The sequence below is a fragment of the Propithecus coquereli genome, unplaced genomic scaffold (genome assembly GCF_000956105.1).
Source record: "Propithecus coquereli isolate 6110/MARCELLA unplaced genomic scaffold, Pcoq_1.0 Scaffold114, whole genome shotgun sequence".
NCBI lineage: Eukaryota > Metazoa > Chordata > Mammalia > Primates > Indriidae > Propithecus > Propithecus coquereli.
This window is the reverse complement of record NW_012135414.1, coordinates 3,687,515-3,694,560: the sequence shown is the minus strand read 5'-3', so window position 1 is coordinate 3,694,560 and position 7,046 is coordinate 3,687,515.

Below are 7,046 nucleotides of genomic sequence, written 5' to 3'. Positions count from 1 at the left end.
AAAAAATTAGCTGGGCATGGTGGCACATGCCTGTAGTCCCAGCTACTCAGGAGGCTGAGGCAGGAGGATCGCTTGAGCCCAGGAGTTTGAGGCTGCTGTGAGCTAGGCTGATGCCATGGCACTCTAGCCGGGGCAACAGAATGAGACTCGGTCTCAAAAAAAAAAACACAATTTGGCTGAAGGGAAGGTTCCTTGGAAGTTGATGTAATAGAAGACAAAATTGTAGAGATCAAATGTTACAACTATTTTAGAATTTGTCTAGCAGGTTTTCCAGTTTTCACTGGAAGATCCCTTAAAAAAAAAAAAGTTATAGAGGTCAATACCATTTGACGGATAGTGTCTTACATGCCAGGCTAAGTAATTTATTTCTCCTGTGTCTAATCTCTGCTAAAATCTTCCTTCCATAAAATTTGAATGTCAATAGGGGTCTCTAGAAGCAGAAAAACCTCCCTAGAGACACTGAGGAATTAAGTTCTAATAGTGGAATGACAGGTGGTGGGGTTGATATTTTAGATGAGGAGGCCACCCCCTCAGATCCTTTGCTGATACGGCACCAGTTCTTGAGGGTGGACCAGCTGTGGTCACTAAAGAAGGCATATTTTCGGTGGGCTTTCACTTGCATGTCAACTTTAAATTAGTAAACTTCAGCAAAACTTTTCTGTTGAGCTTCCAAGAACATACACAGGGTAGTGCCCTGGAGAAATCTGCTCTGATGAGGATAGGTATAATTCCCACCTTAGCCAGGAAAGAAAATACACCCATAGCACCCTAGGGAGGAAAGGAGGGGCTTGACAACCTGTTCAGCCCAGACCCTCCCTGACATTCCCCCAGGCAAACAATAATCTCCCAGCAGCTCAGGCCTCCTTTCAGGCCAAAGATAGTTCAGTATGGCCTTTTGCAGGAACGGAATGGCTACACCTGTTGACTTCTTAAAGTAAGACCAAATGCCTTTTCGTTGAAGGATAAACCACAGTACTTGGACATTTCTGATACCAAGCTCTGCTCTAGGGAAAATTGTGAAGTAAGTCATAGATCTGGAAAATGACTCCTGACTCATCTCCTTCAGCTTCCTGACAAGCAAGGAAACATTATCGTTATTTTAAGGAGGAGGATCTGAGGCCCAGAGAGATTATTATTTCCTTTCCCTAGGCTGCCCCATTGACAAACAATTATTGTGTTCTACTAAATAAATGCCTGAGACTGTTTAAGGCAATGGGGAGACAAATCGATTTTGTCTTCAAGGTTGTCATCATCTAGCAGATAAACAGATACACAAATTCTTCAAGTGTATGGAAATAGAGAATTAACTGTGATAGAAGGCAGGGCAGCAGCTAAGGCCTCAGAGAGGAGAAACTAAGTGCACAGGATATGAAAAGACTGAGATTTCTCTATGTTAGGAAGGAGAAGATTGAAATTTCTCCGGTTAGGTTAGGTCAGGTTGCCTGTTAACAAGGTGCAAACTCCTGAAAGAGATCTTAAAGAGCCTCACTCAATTTTTCAAGCCAGAAAATGCTATAGATCACTGGTCAATATAGGACATGGAGATGTCCAGGCCTGGTGCAGTCAACTGAAGCTGCGGGTGGTAGAAGGTCATGTGACCTGCCTAGGGCTGCCCCTTCTGCAGGGACCATCAGCGGCCATGGCAGGTATTTGGGGAAGGTTTTCCTGGTTTCTGAAGTATGAATGTGAAGGAGTGAGTTCCTAAACAGAGATGCCTTCAGCCAAGGTCCCCAGGCTTTGATGGGATGCGTCTCCAACAGGTGGCTGGGGCCTTAAAAAGAGAAGCTCAGAGGACCAAGTGTGATTCTACTCATAATGTCATCATTGAACTTTTTTTAGGGTTTTATGGCCTTCGGACTCAATGAAGATCAGATAACATTATAACTATTCTCATTTCTCTGAGGATCACTTGGAGAGGCAAAACCTGGGGTAAGAGGTGAAGGACAGGGAGAATGAGGAGATGAGCAAGAAGACCCCAAGACAGAATCCCCAAAGAGTTGTCTTCTTAGACCCTTGTTCTGCCCCCACGTTTTCTGTCGTGAGCCCTATCAGCACTATGCTACCTCCCCCACCCTCCTTCTTTACGCTTTTTACAAATTAGCATTTTAAAAACAATTTCTAAGGCTGGTGTGCGCAATCTGGTAGTTAGGATGCCTGGATTCAAGTCCAAGTAATGTATCCTGGAGACATACATCCCATGAACTACTCAAGCATCTGTCCAAGCACGTTCCCACCGCAGAGCCTTGGCCTTGCTGGGCACCTCACGTGGCTCAGTCCCTCAGTTCATTCAGGTCTCTACTCAGTTGTCCTCTTATCAGAGAAAGCTTCCCTGACCACCCATCCGAAAAAGCACATTCACCTTAATACATCTGCATTTTATTTTATATAAATTACACCTAAACACACATGCACACGTGCAACAGAAGAAACTATCATTTATTAATATGGGAAATACCGAAGAAAAAAGGGGTTTACCTTGTGGATACCCAAGAGTGGGAATAGGACCCATCTGGAAGTTGTTGAGCTCCAAGGGTGTCTGGGGAGTGATTCCTCCATCTCTCTCCTGGGTCTCTGTGTCTCTCTGTGTATCTCCATCTCTATCACTTTCTTAAATCTCAACGACCAAAAAAACAAGCCCCGACTTTCAGCACTTGCTGATTTCTGTGGTGTAGCTATCCCCATCATAGCCTATTCCAAGCTACATGATATATCAAGCTGTGTCAGTCTACAATATACTCCTGGAAGTGAGAGAGTGAAGCAGTGGAGCCCACAGACTCCGGTGCAGCCAAGTTTCATGTGTAAAATGAGATAATACTAATGCTTCCTCTATAGGGTTGTTATGTGGATTATACGAGTTAATACATGAAAAGCACTTAGAATAGAGCCCAGCATTATGTACCGTTCAGCTATTATTAGCTCTATTCATTTACTGTGTAACCTTGGGCAAGACCTTTCCTCTCTCTGGATCTTGGTTCCTTCGTTTTGTAAAACAAAGAGGTTTTATTATAAAAAATTGCCGAAGTCCTTCCAGCTCTAAAAATCCTAGGGCAATCTATGACTGGTTAAAGAGAAATCTCCGCCTCCCTGTCTAGTTTATAAGCATTTTCCTGAAATCACAGGTACAAGGCACCTGGGTGGTGCCAGAGATAGCCAGGTGGATTTGGTCCAAAGTGTAAAGTTAAAATTAATTGTCAGCCTTGGCCTCGCTTAGTCTGGGAAAACTGTCGGGCCAAAACTTTCTGGCATCTGGGACTCTTTTCCTCCAACTGGCAGCTCCAGGTGCAGGTCAGTTCCGGCTCCTTCATCTGTACGCCCGCCAGCAGCCTTTGTTTAGGAACTTCCTGATTCTCCCCTGCTGAGTGGGGCTCTAGGGGAATGCCTTTTTCTTTTCTTTTCTCTGTCTTAATGGAGAGAAACAGAAATAGAAAGAAAGAAACAGGAATACACAGAGAGACCCAGAGGTATCATTAATAGAAAGAGAGAAACTGAGAAAAAACATTAGGAGAAAGATTTTTCTGACTTTTTTGTTTTAAACAAGAGAAGACAAATACAAACAGCTGAAGATAAAATAACAGCTGATTCCTACCACAGCTCTGGAGGATTTCTTGGAAACGAGCTTGTTTAAAATAAATATACATGCAGTACAGATGGAGGTATTTCTTGCCTTTTCCTCCCTCTGCTTCTAACTCTAGGGTATTTTGAACATGCAACCTCCCCCAACCCAAATGCCCAGTGGAATAATCTCACATATTTTTCCATTCAGGCTCATTCTCCTGGTTTCTTTTTTTTTTAAGGCTGGTCAAGTGAAGCAGTGGGAGTGGAGAAGGAACAAAGGAATCTGTAACCGGTTGTGATCAATTAGTTGTAAACACCACTGCACTGGATCGACCTCTCCTGGTTGAATTCTGAAGGAGCTAGAATTATCACCTTTTATCACCTTAGAACTAAAGATTCTAAGAGCTAAAAGTGACTTTAGCGTGTCTGTCCTCTCCCTACAGTATTTTACATATGAGGAAACTGAGGCTCAGAGAGGTTGGGTAACTTGCCAACGTCCCACAGACGAGTGACAGAGCTAGGTTAGGTAACAGTCCATAGATCTCAGTGGTATGATACATGTCCTATCTATCAGCACCCCAGCAAGAAACAGATAGACAATTGACTAGAGTTTGATAAAGGAAAGGCAACCAGAAATGGTGCAGTGCCCCAGGGCCAGTGACAGTGGAGATATCTGATCACTACTGGGCTTGAGGGGACAACAGGGAGGGAGCAGAGAGCACCGGATTGGGTTCTGCAGGGACCGCGCTTTTAGGGAGGTGGGGTGTGCAATGGGGAATGAAAAACCTCATGTCCCTCTCCTCTCTCCTAATCTCCATTGGGTGAAACTAACCAGAAGATGGAGGACAAGAAAGCCTAGTGACAGAGACCAAACAGAGGTACTGAGCAGGGGAGAGAGTAGATCTAGAAGGGTACATGGAAGCATACCTATCATCACTTTATTTGAGCAATTTCAAACAATGCTATTTATGTCTCATAATTGGGCGCTTTGAAGTGTACAACACAGAAAGCCTCCAGGAACATAAGATACAATAGGAGTTAAGCTGCAAGTTAGGGCACCAAGCTGTTAGGTACTGACCAAAGTAGATGGATGGAGGTTTCCTGGGGCTGCTTTGCTCCTCAGCCCAGCACTGACTCCACTCAGACCTGGCAGAGATTCAGGCAACAACTTAGGCCCTGCCCTCAAGGAACCTGAATATTCCAGGGTTGGGGAAGGCCTGACCCTCTGTGACTGGTCTTGAGACTTGTTCCTGGAGACCTTCATGATGGTGACAGGTAGAGGAGGCAGGGAAAGGTTCTCCAATGGGGTAACTTGCTGGAGAATCAAAGGTGATACTGATTATGAATGGGCAGAGAGGAGCTGGAGACAGAGATCTGTCCTGGGACCTGAAAGGAGATAGTTTGGTGGGAGCTCATGGAAGCCTGGGAGACCCTCTCCTCCCTCCTCAAAGTCACCTATCCAGGGACCTCCTGGACTTGACAGATCCCCTTGGCTGAATCCTATCTCCTCCTTCCCCAATCCCTTCACCTCATTCCTCTGAAGCCAAAGGAGTCTGGGGTGGAGTCAAGACTCTTGAAAGCAAGTTAAACCAGTTCTTGCAGGCCTGGACATGCCCTGCTGAGGAGCAGCCCCCTGCTGAAAACTCCTGTCCTCAACTGTAGCCATAGCCAGCTACAGATGGTAAGAAAGAGGCCTGGAGAGGGTCGAGGTCTCAGAGAAAAGACAAATCAGCATGTACCTCCAAACACAGATGGAGCCAAACTGGAAGCTTGGGACTGTGCCTCCAGGGCAAAGTTAACACGCAAGTCACCCCCTTCCCTGGTCAGTAGAATGTCCACTTCTGCCAAGCACCAACGCCTGTTTCTTGGGGTCTTGATCCAATTGTGCCAGTTCAGGTCTTAGCGGAGTTTCCAGTGTTCTCTGAGAATCTGCTTCCCAGTAAAGTCTCAGGAAGCCCAGCTTTCAGCTTCTCCCTCCAGGTTGCCCAGGTCCCCTGAGTACTAGGTAAAAAGGCCACATGTGGCTTCTTCCTCCAGTGTGGGCAAGCTGGCTGGGCCTCTTGCCTCACTGTGGTTATATATGGTAGGCTACAACCAGGACGAGCAAAAAGGCTCTAGGTTTGGTCTTGGCTAAAGGCCTGGCTGGAGGTTTGATGGCTTGGAGCTTTTTGTGAGAGTTATCTCCAACCAGTCCCCCTGTTCCTGGCTGCTTCGAGTCACAGTTATTTGGCCGGAGTTTAAGTTAGGGAGATCTGCCATCTTTGTGGGACTGTGAAATCTTTTCAACAGATGACTCAGGCTGTTGGGAGCCCCAAGAATGCCTTACAGTTGTGCTCTGTTTGCAAAAGCCCCTTCACATCCCTTATCGCAGAAGTTCACAATCACCCCAGAGGGCTTTACCAATCTGCCTACAAACAGCTGGTTAATGATTAGAGACAATTTAACTGGTAGCATCAACCTCAGAGTCAGTGCTCTTTCTCCAAGCTGCCTCCTCCCTAACTCTGTCAACTCTGCCAACCAATGCTCAGGAGATTGAATTTGGAGATCCAATGACAACATCCCATTCTTTGCATAGTAAGATCTATCTGTCTTTAAACAACACACACACAACACACACTTTTGAGAGGTTGTGGGCATATATCTTTGTAAATCAAATCCGCACATAACTTAGTTCAAGGATTGCTACTCTGAAAACTTCATTAAAGCAAAACAAGGCGGGCGTGGTGGCATATGCCTGTAGTCGTAGGTACTCAGGAGGTTGAGGCAGGAGGATCTCTTGAGATCAGGAGTTTGAGACCAGGGCAACAGAGTGAGACCCTCTCTCTAAAAAATAAAATATAAAAGATGTTTTGCGCGTGTCTTTGCTTTCTCACACACCATATGGAGTTTGTTTATACAGGAGTGGTGACTGGGAACTAAGCTCTGGCTCCCCCTACTGGGCGTAGGATGGATTCTTTGGCTCAAGGAATTTACTCAGTCTCCCCATAATACTCGGGCCCTCCAGGCAATTCTGCACCTGCCTGTGCTTGGAAGGCCCCAGAAAGGCAATGCTTGGCTATACTAAGCAGAAAGTTCATGCTGAAGGAAAGGGAAGTGGGGAATTTTTGTTGTAGGCTTTTTGAGCAAAGGAGCAATCAATAAATACTCTCTCTTCATTCTCCTCCTTTATGATTAGTTTCTTACAACCAGCACATGTTGAAGAAAAACTGGGAGGGAGGGCATTTTAAGTGGTACTAGTAGAAAATATATAAGGAAAAAAAAGTATTATTGAAACTCTGCTGCTAAGGAACCCACTATTGACAAACATATTAGATTTTTTCCTACACCTAAAATACAGATATGTGTGAATTTTACAAAAAAGGATCCAGCTCTATAAGCTGGTTTGTAACCATCTTGTCATTTTTTTTTTTTTTTTTGAGACAGAGTCTCACTCTTTTGCCTGGGCTAGAGTGCCGTGGCGTCAACCTAGCTCACAGCAACCTCAAATTCCT